At 45.9% G+C, this 13,363-nt stretch overlaps 6 non-coding genes across 6 annotated transcripts; all 6 read right to left on the bottom strand.

Annotated features, from left to right (window-relative positions):
• Positions 1-433: 433 nt before the first annotated feature.
• Positions 434-624, bottom strand: LOC130342060 (U2 spliceosomal RNA). The gene has a single exon (XR_008881784.1). It is a non-coding gene; the product is annotated as a U2 spliceosomal RNA (small nuclear RNA).
• Positions 625-2,713: 2,089 nt separating this feature from the next.
• LOC130342061 (U2 spliceosomal RNA) lies at positions 2,714-2,904 on the bottom strand. Its single transcript, XR_008881785.1, has one exon. It is a non-coding gene; the product is annotated as a U2 spliceosomal RNA (small nuclear RNA).
• Positions 2,905-4,984: 2,080 nt separating this feature from the next.
• LOC130342062 (U2 spliceosomal RNA) lies at positions 4,985-5,175 on the bottom strand. Its single transcript, XR_008881786.1, has one exon. It is a non-coding gene; the product is annotated as a U2 spliceosomal RNA (small nuclear RNA).
• A 2,082-nt stretch (positions 5,176-7,257) lies between these two features.
• On the bottom strand, positions 7,258-7,448 carry LOC130342063 (U2 spliceosomal RNA). Its single transcript, XR_008881787.1, has one exon. It is a non-coding gene; the product is annotated as a U2 spliceosomal RNA (small nuclear RNA).
• A 2,081-nt stretch (positions 7,449-9,529) lies between these two features.
• Positions 9,530-9,720, bottom strand: LOC130342064 (U2 spliceosomal RNA). The gene has a single exon (XR_008881788.1). It is a non-coding gene; the product is annotated as a U2 spliceosomal RNA (small nuclear RNA).
• A 2,091-nt stretch (positions 9,721-11,811) lies between these two features.
• Positions 11,812-12,002, bottom strand: LOC130342066 (U2 spliceosomal RNA). The gene has a single exon (XR_008881789.1). It is a non-coding gene; the product is annotated as a U2 spliceosomal RNA (small nuclear RNA).
• Positions 12,003-13,363: the final 1,361 nt, after the last annotated feature.

A 13,363-nucleotide genomic window follows, 5' to 3' on the forward strand; every position in this document is an offset into this window, starting at 1 on the left:
TTAGTACGGTCGAAAAAAGACATATGTCCATCAAGTTCAACCAGGGAATTAAGGGGTAGGGGTGTGGCGCGATATTGGGGAAGGGATGAGATTTTATATTTCTTCATAAGCATTAATCTTATTTTGTCAATTAGGAACATTCAGCACCCACCCGCTATCAAGGCAGCTGCCTATCATGTCATGCCCTACCTGCACAGGTGTGCTGGCTACTCAAATGATCCAATTAAGGAGGCCATTTATTCAGCAGCAGCAGAAGTCCTGTGCCTGGACGCTCCAACAGCGGCCAGACACAAGCAGAAGCAGCAGAAGCAGCAGCAGCAGCACCACCTTTTGTTTTTTGGCTGCAGCAGCAAGGCCCACAGGGCTGGCTAGCTGGCTAGCCAGCAAGCAGGTAGCAATGAAAGTAGGAATCTTTCTTTTTAACCCTGTAAGGGGGTGGTGCACTGTACCCGAAGATACTGCCATATCGGGTCAATGCATAGGGCGACGGAAGCAAGCTTCGAAATCGGCCCCCGTTCTCAAAAATCCATTTAATATATGGTCCCCAGATAGGGGACGTATCAGATATTAAACTGATAAGAACAGATACTACACTTGATCTTAGCCAAAAGGCCGAGAAGCGATAACCGTGAAAGGGGCGGGCCCAACAAGGTCCCCTTCATGGGCACTATCACTGCTTGCTGTCAGGGAGGCTGCCAGACAATTTTCCATGCACACTCTGGGCTGGGGGGCAGTCAACCACCAGTACACACAGCAGAACCTAAACCCATACCATTATTGCTAAGCAGCAAGACAGGGGCCCATTGCACTCCCACGGGGCCTTTTTAAATGCAATCCATAACCCGGATTTGCCAGGAACCCTTCTTACTCCTCCTACTTGCATGTGACACTGGGCTTAGGATCTGCATAGGAAACACACACACAAGCACACACCTACCTTTGTTGCCTGCAGATGCCTCCTTGGCTGTCCCCAAACGGTATCAAACCAACACCCACGGGAAGCTGTAAGCATAGAGGACATGCCTGCACCCCATTGGACTTACCTGTGTGGGTTAAATCCGGGTTATTTGACAACCTATGGCGGTGATGGTTCTGCTCAGGCAGAGCAGTGCTGATGCTCCTCATAAAGCTGTCGCTGCTGTGAAGGTTCTAGGTGACATCACAAATCCCTATGGTTACATACACAACAAAGCTGGGTTGTTGTTGTTTACACTCTGCAAGGCCTGTGGAAGTGAGTGACATCATAGCACTGTAGTTCTGAGGGTTCTAGATGGATGCAACAATCTCCTGTTGCTTCTATGAAGGCCATAATAGACGACATCACCAAACAGCTCCATAGTCACATACACAGCAAAGGAGAGATGTTGTTTACACCTAGTGATGTCAGTGGTATTGAGTGACATCACAGCACAGTGCTAAGGCTCCTGGGCCTGGACACAGCAGCGGCTGCAATATCTCAACGGAGAATACGTTTATATATATGTGTGTGTGTGCGCGTACATATATATATATATATATATATATATATATATATATATATATATTTCTCCGCCGAAATCACTTTTAAACCCATTTCCACCTTTTTTTCCCTTCTCTTCCTCTTACTTTTTTTTCACGTTTTTTTACGTTTTTCTCCTTTTCGCCTCTTTTCTGGGCGTATTATTCTTCTTTTTCTTCTTTTTTTTCGTCTAATGCATACCCCATCAGTGCAGCAATGCTTATTCAATACCGCCAGCAGATGGAGACACTGGGGGATAATTTTCTAAGGATTTATACTGATTTTTCCTGTCTGAATTTGTCGCACAGAAAGTTGCAGGCCAAATATGTGTGACATTTCTGCGACTTTAGCTTCTAGAGCATTTTTACAACATTATACATAGGTGCTGAATACATAAAAAGCGACTGTTCAGCGACAGACAAGTCGCATCGGCTGAAAGTAGGCCAGAATGTCAGTCCATGTTGGAGCAGGTTTAGATACAGTCTAAAGTATAGATCTCAAAGTCTGTGCACAGAATTTAGCAAGGGCCTCGCACCTTGTGATGCATCAGGTAGGTGCACAATAGCATAGCCTAACCCTCTGTACTTTGGTCTATATTGATGCGGGACATAGACAGCCAGCTGATGACCAATCCATTAGTGCAATGGATGGCTGGAAGCATTTGTCTTTGCCTTTGCAATACCACAGAAGCAATGCATGGTCAATGTACAGCAATGACACACCTGTGTGAACAGCCAGGAGACCCCCCCCCCCCCCCCATGTTATGTTACATAGTTACATAGTTAGTACGGTCGAAAAAAGACATATGTCCATCAAGTTCAACCAGGGAATTAAGGGGTAGGGGTGTGGCGCGATATTGGGGAAGGGATGAGATTTTATATTTCTTCATAAGCATTAATCTTATTTTGTCAATTAGGAACATTCAGCACCCACCCGCTATCAAGGCAGCTGCCTATCATGTCATGCCCTACCTGCACAGGTGTGCTGGCTACTCAAATGATCCAATTAAGGAGGCCATTTAGTCAGCAGCAGCAGAAGTCCTGTGCCTGGACGCTCCAACAGCGGCCAGACACAAGCAGAAGCAGCAGAAGCAGCAGCAGCAGCACCACCTTTTGTTTTTTGGCTGCAGCAGCAAGGCCCACAGGGCTGGCTAGCTGGCTAGCCAGCAAGCAGGTAGCAATGAAAGTAGGAATCTTTCTTTTTAACCCTGTAAGGGGGTGGTGCACTGTACCCGAAGATACTGCCATATCGGGTCAATGCATAGGGCGACGGAAGCAAGCTTCGAAATCGGCCCCCGTTCTCAAAAATCCATTTAATATATGGTCCCCAGATAGGGGACGTATCAGATATTAAACTGATAAGAACAGATACTACACTTGATCTTAGCCAAAAGGCCGAGAAGCGATAACCGTGAAAGGGGCGGGCCCAACAAGGTCCCCTTCATGGGCACTATCACTGCTTGCTGTCAGGGAGGCTGCCAGACAATTTTCCATGCACACTCTGGGCTGGGGGGCAGTCAACCACCAGTACACACAGCAGAACCTAAACCCATACCATTATTGCTAAGCAGCAAGACAGGGGCCCATTGCACTCCCACGGGGCCTTTTTAAATGCAATCCATAACCCGGATTTGCCAGGAACCCTTCTTACTCCTCCTACTTGCATGTGACACTGGGCTTAGGATCTGCATAGGAAACACACACACAAGCACACACCTACCTTTGTTGCCTGCAGATGCCTCCTTGGCTGTCCCCAAACGGTATCAAACCAACACCCACGGGAAGCTGTAAGCATAGAGGACATGCCTGCACCCCATTGGACTTACCTGTGTGGGTTAAATCCGGGTTATTTGACAACCTATGGCGGTGATGGTTCTGCTCAGGCAGAGCAGTGCTGATGCTCCTCATAAAGCTGTCGCTGCTGTGAAGGTTCTAGGTGACATCACAAATCCCTATGGTTACATACACAACAAAGCTGGGTTGTTGTTGTTTACACTCTGCAAGGCCTGTGGAAGTGAGTGACATCATAGCACTGTAGTTCTGAGGGTTCTAGATGGATGCAACAATCTCCTGTTGCTTCTATGAAGGCCATAATAGACGACATCACCAAACAGCTCCATAGTCACATACACAGCAAAGGAGAGATGTTGTTTACACCTAGTGATGTCAGTGGTATTGAGTGACATCACAGCACAGTGCTAAGGCTCCTGGGCCTGGACACAGCAGCGGCTGCAATATCTCAACGGAGAATACGTTTATATATATGTGTGTGTGTGCGCGTATATATATATATATATATATATATATATATATATATATATATATATTTCTCCGCCGAAATCACTTTTAAACCCATTTCCACCTTTTTTTCCCTTCTCTTCCTCTTACTTTTTTTTCACGTTTTTTTACGTTTTTCTCCTTTTCGCCTCTTTTCTGGGCGTATTATTCTTCTTTTTCTTCTTTTTTTTCGTCTAATGCATACCCCATCAGTGCAGCAATGCTTATTCAATACCGCCAGCAGATGGAGACACTGGGGGATAATTTTCTAAGGATTTATACTGATTTTTCCTGTCTGAATTTGTCGCACAGAAAGTTGCAGGCCAAATATGTGTGACATTTCTGCGACTTTAGCTTCTAGAGCATTTTTACAACATTATACATAGGTGCTGAATACATAAAAAGCGACTGTTCAGCGACAGACAAGTCGCATCGGCTGAAAGTAGGCCAGAATGTCAGTCCATGTTGGAGCAGGTTTAGATACAGTCTAAAGTATAGATCTCAAAGTCTGTGCACAGAATTTAGCAAGGGCCTCGCACCTTCTGATGCATCAGGTAGGTGCACAATAGCATAGCCTAACCCTCTGTACTTTGGTCTATATTGATGCGGGACATAGACAGCCAGCTGATGACCAATCCATTAGTGCAATGGATGGCTGGAAGCATTTGTCTTTGCCTTTGCAATACCACAGAAGCAATGCATGGTCAATGTACAGCAATGACACACCTGTGTGAACAGCCAGGAGACCCCCCCATGTTATGTTACATAGTTACATAGTTAGTACGGTCGAAAAAAGACATATGTCCATCAAGTTCAACCAGGGAATTAAGGGGTAGGGGTGTGGCGCGATATTGGGGAAGGGATGAGATTTTATATTTCTTCATAAGCATTAATCTTATTTTGTCAATTAGGAACATTCAGCACCCACCCGCTATCAAGGCAGCTGCCTATCATGTCATGCCCTACCTGCACAGGTGTGCTGGCTACTCAAATGATCCAATTAAGGAGGCCATTTATTCAGCAGCAGCAGAAGTCCTGTGCCTGGACGCTCCAACAGCGGCCAGACACAAGCAGAAGCAGCAGAAGCAGCAGCAGCAGCACCACCTTTTGTTTTTTGGCTGCAGCAGCAAGGCCCACAGGGCTGGCTAGCTGGCTAGCCAGCAAGCAGGTAGCAATGAAAGTAGGAATCTTTCTTTTTAACCCTGTAAGGGGGTGGTGCACTGTACCCGAAGATACTGCCATATCGGGTCAATGCATAGGGCGACGGAAGCAAGCTTCGAAATCGGCCCCCGTTCTCAAAAATCCATTTAATATATGGTCCCCAGATAGGGGACGTATCAGATATTAAACTGATAAGAACAGATACTACACTTGATCTTAGCCAAAAGGCCGAGAAGCGATAACCGTGAAAGGGGCGGGCCCAACAAGGTCCCCTTCATGGGCACTATCACTGCTTGCTGTCAGGGAGGCTGCCAGACAATTTTCCATGCACACTCTGGGCTGGGGGGCAGTCAACCACCAGTACACACAGCAGAACCTAAACCCATACCATTATTGCTAAGCAGCAAGACAGGGGCCCATTGCACTCCCACGGGGGCTTTTTAAATGCAATCCATAACCCGGATTTGCCAGGAACCCTTCTTACTCCTCCTACTTGCATGTGACACTGGGCTTAGGATCTGCATAGGAAACACACACACAAGCACACACCTACCTTTGTTGCCTGCAGATGCCTCCTTGGCTGTCCCCAAACGGTATCAAACCAACACCCACGGGAAGCTGTAAGCATAGAGGACATGCCTGCACCCCATTGGACTTACCTGTGTGGGTTAAATCCGGGTTATTTGACAACCTATGGCGGTGATGGTTCTGCTCAGGCAGAGCAGTGCTGATGCTCCTCATAAAGCTGTCGCTGCTGTGAAGGTTCTAGGTGACATCACAAATCCCTATGGTTACATACACAACAAAGCTGGGTTGTTGTTGTTTACACTCTGCAAGGCCTGTGGAAGTGAGTGACATCATAGCACTGTAGTTCTGAGGGTTCTAGATGGATGCAACAATCTCCTGTTGCTTCTATGAAGGCCATAATAGACGACATCACCAAACAGCTCCATAGTCACATACACAGCAAAGGAGAGATGTTGTTTACACCTAGTGATGTCAGTGGTATTGAGTGACATCACAGCACAGTGCTAAGGCTCCTGGGCCTGGACACAGCAGCGGCTGCAATATCTCAACGGAGAATACGTTTATATATATGTGTGTGTGTGCGCGTATATATATATATATATATATATATATATATATATATATATATTTCTCCGCCGAAATCACTTTTAAACCCATTTCCACCTTTTTTTCCCTTCTCTTCCTCTTACTTTTTTTTCACGTTTTTTTACGTTTTTCTCCTTTTCGCCTCTTTTCTGGGCGTATTATTCTTCTTTTTCTTCTTTTTTTTCGTCTAATGCATACCCCATCAGTGCAGCAATGCTTATTCAATACCGCCAGCAGATGGAGACACTGGGGGATAATTTTCTAAGGATTTATACTGATTTTTCCTGTCTGAATTTGTCGCACAGAAAGTTGCAGGCCAAATATGTGTGACATTTCTGCGACTTTAGCTTCTAGAGCATTTTTACAACATTATACATAGGTGCTGAATACATAAAAAGCGACTGTTCAGCGACAGACAAGTCGCATCGGCTGAAAGTAGGCCAGAATGTCAGTCCATGTTGGAGCAGGTTTAGATACAGTCTAAAGTATAGATCTCAAAGTCTGTGCACAGAATTTAGCAAGGGCCTCGCACCTTCTGATGCATCAGGTAGGTGCACAATAGCATAGCCTAACCCTCTGTACTTTGGTCTATATTGATGCGGGACATAGACAGCCAGCTGATGACCAATCCATTAGTGCAATGGATGGCTGGAAGCATTTGTCTTTGCCTTTGCAATACCACAGAAGCAATGCATGGTCAATGTACAGCAATGACACACCTGTGTGAACAGCCAGGAGACCCCCCCCCCCCCATGTTATGTTACATAGTTACATAGTTAGTACGGTCGAAAAAAGACATATGTCCATCAAGTTCAACCAGGGAATTAAGGGGTAGGGGTGTGGCGCGATATTGGGGAAGGGATGAGATTTTATATTTCTTCATAAGCATTAATCTTATTTTGTCAATTAGGAACATTCAGCACCCACCCGCTATCAAGGCAGCTGCCTATCATGTCATGCCCTACCTGCACAGGTGTGCTGGCTACTAAAATGATCCAATTAAGGAGGCCATTTAGTCAGCAGCAGCAGAAGTCCTGTGCCTGGACGCTCCAACAGCGGCCAGACACAAGCAGAAGCAGCAGAAGCAGCAGCAGCAGCACCACCTTTTGTTTTTTGGCTGCAGCAGCAAGGCCCACAGGGCTGGCTAGCTGGCTAGCCAGCAAGCAGGTAGCAATGAAAGTAGGAATCTTTCTTTTTAACCCTGTAAGGGGGTGGTGCACTGTACCCGAAGATACTGCCATATCGGGTCAATGCATAGGGCGACGGAAGCAAGCTTCGAAATCGGCCCCCGTTCTCAAAAATCCATTTAATATATGGTCCCCAGATAGGGGACGTATCAGATATTAAACTGATAAGAACAGATACTACACTTGATCTTAGCCAAAAGGCCGAGAAGCGATAACCGTGAAAGGGGCGGGCCCAACAAGGTCCCCTTCATGGGCACTATCACTGCTTGCTGTCAGGGAGGCTGCCAGACAATTTTCCATGCACACTCTGGGCTGGGGGGCAGTCAACCACCAGTACACACAGCAGAACCTAAACCCATACCATTATTGCTAAGCAGCAAGACAGGGGCCCATTGCACTCCCACGGGGGCTTTTTAAATGCAATCCATAACCCGGATTTGCCAGGAACCCTTCTTACTCCTCCTACTTGCATGTGACACTGGGCTTAGGATCTGCATAGGAAACACACACACAAGCACACACCTACCTTTGTTGCCTGCAGATGCCTCCTTGGCTGTCCCCAAACAGTATCAAACCAACACCCACGGGAAGCTGTAAGCATAGAGGACATGCCTGCACCCCATTGGACTTACCTGTGTGGGTTAAATCCGGGTTATTTGACAACCTATGGCGGTGATGGTTCTGCTCAGGCAGAGCAGTGCTGATGCTCCTCATAAAGCTGTCGCTGCTGTGAAGGTTCTAGGTGACATCACAAATCCCTATGGTTACATACACAACAAAGCTGGGTTGTTGTTGTTTACACTCTGCAAGGCCTGTGGAAGTGAGTGACATCATAGCACTGTAGTTCTGAGGGTTCTAGATGGATGCAACAATCTCCTGTTGCTTCTATGAAGGCCATAATAGACGACATCACCAAACAGCTCCATAGTCACATACACAGCAAAGGAGAGATGTTGTTTACACCTAGTGATGTCAGTGGTATTGAGTGACATCACAGCACAGTGCTAAGGCTCCTGGGCCTGGACACAGCAGCGGCTGCAATATCTCAACGGAGAATACGTTTATATATATGTGTGTGTGTGCGCGTATATATATATATATATATATATATATATATATATATATATATATATATTCTCCGCCGAAATCACTTTTAAACCCATTTCCACCTTTTTTTCCCTTCTCTTCCTCTTACTTTTTTTTCACGTTTTTTTACGTTTTTCTCCTTTTCGCCTCTTTTCTGGGCGTATTATTCTTCTTTTTCTTCTTTTTTTTCGTCTAATGCATACCCCATCAGTGCAGCAATGCTTATTCAATACCGCCAGCAGATGGAGACACTGGGGGATAATTTTCTAAGGATTTATACTGATTTTTCCTGTCTGAATTTGTCGCACAGAAAGTTGCAGGCCAAATATGTGTGACATTTCTGCGACTTTAGCTTCTAGAGCATTTTTACAACATTATACATAGGTGCTGAATACATAAAAAGCGACTGTTCAGCGACAGACAAGTCGCATCGGCTGAAAGTAGGCCAGAATGTCAGTCCATGTTGGAGCAGGTTTAGATACAGTCTAAAGTATAGATCTCAAAGTCTGTGCACAGAATTTAGCAAGGGCCTCGCACCTTCTGATGCATCAGGTAGGTGCACAATAGCATAGCCTAACCCTCTGTACTTTGGTCTATATTGATGCGGGACATAGACAGCCAGCTGATGACCAATCCATTAGTGCAATGGATGGCTGGAAGCATTTGTCTTTGCCTTTGCAATACCACAGAAGCAATGCATGGTCAATGTACAGCAATGACACACCTGTGTGAACAGCCAGGAGACCCCCCCATGTTATGTTACATAGTTACATAGTTAGTACGGTCGAAAAAAGACATATGTCCATCAAGTTCAACCAGGGAATTAAGGGGTAGGGGTGTGGCGCGATATTGGGGAAGGGATGAGATTTTATATTTCTTCATAAGCATTAATCTTATTTTGTCAATTAGGAACATTCAGCACCCACCCGCTATCAAGGCAGCTGCCTATCATGTCATGCCCTACCTGCACAGGTGTGCTGGCTACTCAAATGATCCAATTAAGGAGGCCATTTATTCAGCAGCAGCAGAAGTCCTGTGCCTGGACGCTCCAACAGCGGCCAGACACAAGCAGAAGCAGCAGAAGCAGCAGCAGCAGCACCACCTTTTGTTTTTTGGCTGCAGCAGCAAGGCCCACAGGGCTGGCTAGCTGGCTAGCCAGCAAGCAGGTAGCAATGAAAGTAGGAATCTTTCTTTTTAACCCTGTAAGGGGGTGGTGCACTGTACCCGAAGATACTGCCATATCGGGTCAATGCATAGGGCGACGGAAGCAAGCTTCGAAATCGGCCCCCGTTCTCAAAAATCCATTTAATATATGGTCCCCAGATAGGGGACGTATCAGATATTAAACTGATAAGAACAGATACTACACTTGATCTTAGCCAAAAGGCCGAGAAGCGATAACCGTGAAAGGGGCGGGCCCAACAAGGTCCCCTTCATGGGCACTATCACTGCTTGCTGTCAGGGAGGCTGCCAGACAATTTTCCATGCACACTCTGGGCTGGGGGGCAGTCAACCACCAGTACACACAGCAGAACCTAAACCCATACCATTATTGCTAAGCAGCAAGACAGGGGCCCATTGCACTCCCACGGGGCCTTTTTAAATGCAATCCATAACCCGGATTTGCCAGGAACCCTTCTTACTCCTCCTACTTGCATGTGACACTGGGCTTAGGATCTGCATAGGAAACACACACACAAGCACACACCTACCTTTGTTGCCTGCAGATGCCTCCTTGGCTGTCCCCAAACGGTATCAAACCAACACCCACGGGAAGCTGTAAGCATAGAGGACATGCCTGCACCCCATTGGACTTACCTGTGTGGGTTAAATCCGGGTTATTTGACAACCTATGGCGGTGATGGTTCTGCTCAGGCAGAGCAGTGCTGATGCTCCTCATAAAGCTGTCGCTGCTGTGAAGGTTCTAGGTGACATCACAAATCCCTATGGTTACATACACAACAAAGCTGGGTTGTTGTTGTTTACACTCTGCAAGGCCTGTGGAAGTGAGTGACATCATAGCACTGTAGTTCTGAGGGTTCTAGATGGATGCAACAATCTCCTGTTGCTTCTATGAAGGCCATAATAGACGACATCACCAAACAGCTCCATAGTCACATACACAGCAAAGGAGAGATGTTGTTTACACCTAGTGATGTCAGTGGTATTGAGTGACATCACAGCACAGTGCTAAGGCTCCTGGGCCTGGACACAGCAGCGGCTGCAATATCTCAACGGAGAATACGTTTATATATATGTGTGTGTGTGCGCGTACATATATATATATATATATATATATATATATATATATATATATATATTTCTCCGCCGAAATCACTTTTAAACCCATTTCCACCTTTTTTTCCCTTCTCTTCCTCTTACTTTTTTTTCACGTTTTTTTACGTTTTTCTCCTTTTCGCCTCTTTTCTGGGCGTATTATTCTTCTTTTTCTTCTTTTTTTTCGTCTAATGCATACCCCATCAGTGCAGCAATGCTTATTCAATACCGCCAGCAGATGGAGACACTGGGGGATAATTTTCTAAGGATTTATACTGATTTTTCCTGTCTGAATTTGTCGCACAGAAAGTTGCAGGCCAAATATGTGTGACATTTCTGCGACTTTAGCTTCTAGAGCATTTTTACAACATTATACATAGGTGCTGAATACATAAAAAGCGACTGTTCAGCGACAGACAAGTCGCATCGGCTGAAAGTAGGCCAGAATGTCAGTCCATGTTGGAGCAGGTTTAGATACAGTCTAAAGTATAGATCTCAAAGTCTGTGCACAGAATTTAGCAAGGGCCTCGCACCTTGTGATGCATCAGGTAGGTGCACAATAGCATAGCCTAACCCTCTGTACTTTGGTCTATATTGATGCGGGACATAGACAGCCAGCTGATGACCAATCCATTAGTGCAATGGATGGCTGGAAGCATTTGTCTTTGCCTTTGCAATACCACAGAAGCAATGCATGGTCAATGTACAGCAATGACACACCTGTGTGAACAGCCAGGAGACCCCCCCCCCCCCCCCCATGTTATGTTACATAGTTACATAGTTAGTACGGTCGAAAAAAGACATATGTCCATCAAGTTCAACCAGGGAATTAAGGGGTAGGGGTGTGGCGCGATATTGGGGAAGGGATGAGATTTTATATTTCTTCATAAGCATTAATCTTATTTTGTCAATTAGGAACATTCAGCACCCACCCGCTATCAAGGCAGCTGCCTATCATGTCATGCCCTACCTGCACAGGTGTGCTGCTACTCAAATGATCCAATTAAGGAGGCCATTTAGTCAGCAGCAGCAGAAGTCCTGTGCCTGGACGCTCCAACAGCGGCCAGACACAAGCAGAAGCAGCAGAAGCAGCAGCAGCAGCACCACCTTTTGTTTTTTGGCTGCAGCAGCAAGGCCCACAGGGCTGGCTAGCTGGCTAGCCAGCAAGCAGGTAGCAATGAAAGTAGGAATCTTTCTTTTTAACCCTGTAAGGGGGTGGTGCACTGTACCCGAAGATACTGCCATATCGGGTCAATGCATAGGGCGACGGAAGCAAGCTTCGAAATCGGCCCCCGTTCTCAAAAATCCATTTAATATATGGTCCCCAGATAGGGGACGTATCAGATATTAAACTGATAAGAACAGATACTACACTTGATCTTAGCCAAAAGGCCGAGAAGCGATAACCGTGAAAGGGGCGGGCCCAACAAGGTCCCCTTCATGGGCACTATCACTGCTTGCTGTCAGGGAGGCTGCCAGACAATTTTCCATGCACACTCTGGGCTGGGGGGCAGTCAACCACCAGTACACACAGCAGAACCTAAACCCATACCATTATTGCTAAGCAGCAAGACAGGGGCCCATTGCACTCCCACGGGGCCTTTTTAAATGCAATCCATAACCCGGATTTGCCAGGAACCCTTCTTACTCCTCCTACTTGCATGTGACACTGGGCTTAGGATCTGCATAGGAAACACACACACAAGCACACACCTACCTTTGTTGCCTGCAGATGCCTCCTTGGCTGTCCCCAAACGGTATCAAACCAACACCCACGGGAAGCTGTAAGCATAGAGGACATGCCTGCACCCCATTGGACTTACCTGTGTGGGTTAAATCCGGGTTATTTGACAACCTATGGCGGTGATGGTTCTGCTCAGGCAGAGCAGTGCTGATGCTCCTCATAAAGCTGTCGCTGCTGTGAAGGTTCTAGGTGACATCACAAATCCCTATGGTTACATACACAACAAAGCTGGGTTGTTGTTGTTTACACTCTGCAAGGCCTGTGGAAGTGAGTGACATCATAGCACTGTAGTTCTGAGGGTTCTAGATGGATGCAACAATCTCCTGTTGCTTCTATGAAGGCCATAATAGACGACATCACCAAACAGCTCCATAGTCACATACACAGCAAAGGAGAGATGTTGTTTACACCTAGTGATGTCAGTGGTATTGAGTGACATCACAGCACAGTGCTAAGGCTCCTGGGCCTGGACACAGCAGCGGCTGCAATATCTCAACGGAGAATACGTTTATATATATGTGTGTGTGTGCGCGTATATATATATATATATATATATATATATATATATATATATATATATTTCTCCGCCGAAATCACTTTTAAACCCATTTCCACCTTTTTTTCCCTTCTCTTCCTCTTACTTTTTTTTCACGTTTTTTTACGTTTTTCTCCTTTTCGCCTCTTTTCTGGGCGTATTATTCTTCTTTTTCTTCTTTTTTTTCGTCTAATGCATACCCCATCAGTGCAGCAATGCTTATTCAATACCGCCAGCAGATGGAGACACTGGGGGATAATTTTCTAAGGATTTATACTGATTTTTCCTGTCTGAATTTGTCGCACAGAAAGTTGCAGGCCAAATATGTGTGACATTTCTGCGACTTTAGCTTCTAGAGCATTTTTACAACATTATACATAGGTGCTGAATACATAAAAAGCGACTGTTCAGCGACAGACAAGTCGCATCGGCTGAAAGTAGGCCAGAATGTCAGTCCATGTTGGAGCAGGTTTAGATACAGTCTAA

This window comes from Hyla sarda, unplaced genomic scaffold, assembly GCF_029499605.1.
Source record: "Hyla sarda isolate aHylSar1 unplaced genomic scaffold, aHylSar1.hap1 scaffold_636, whole genome shotgun sequence".
Classification (NCBI taxonomy): domain Eukaryota; kingdom Metazoa; phylum Chordata; class Amphibia; order Anura; family Hylidae; genus Hyla; species Hyla sarda.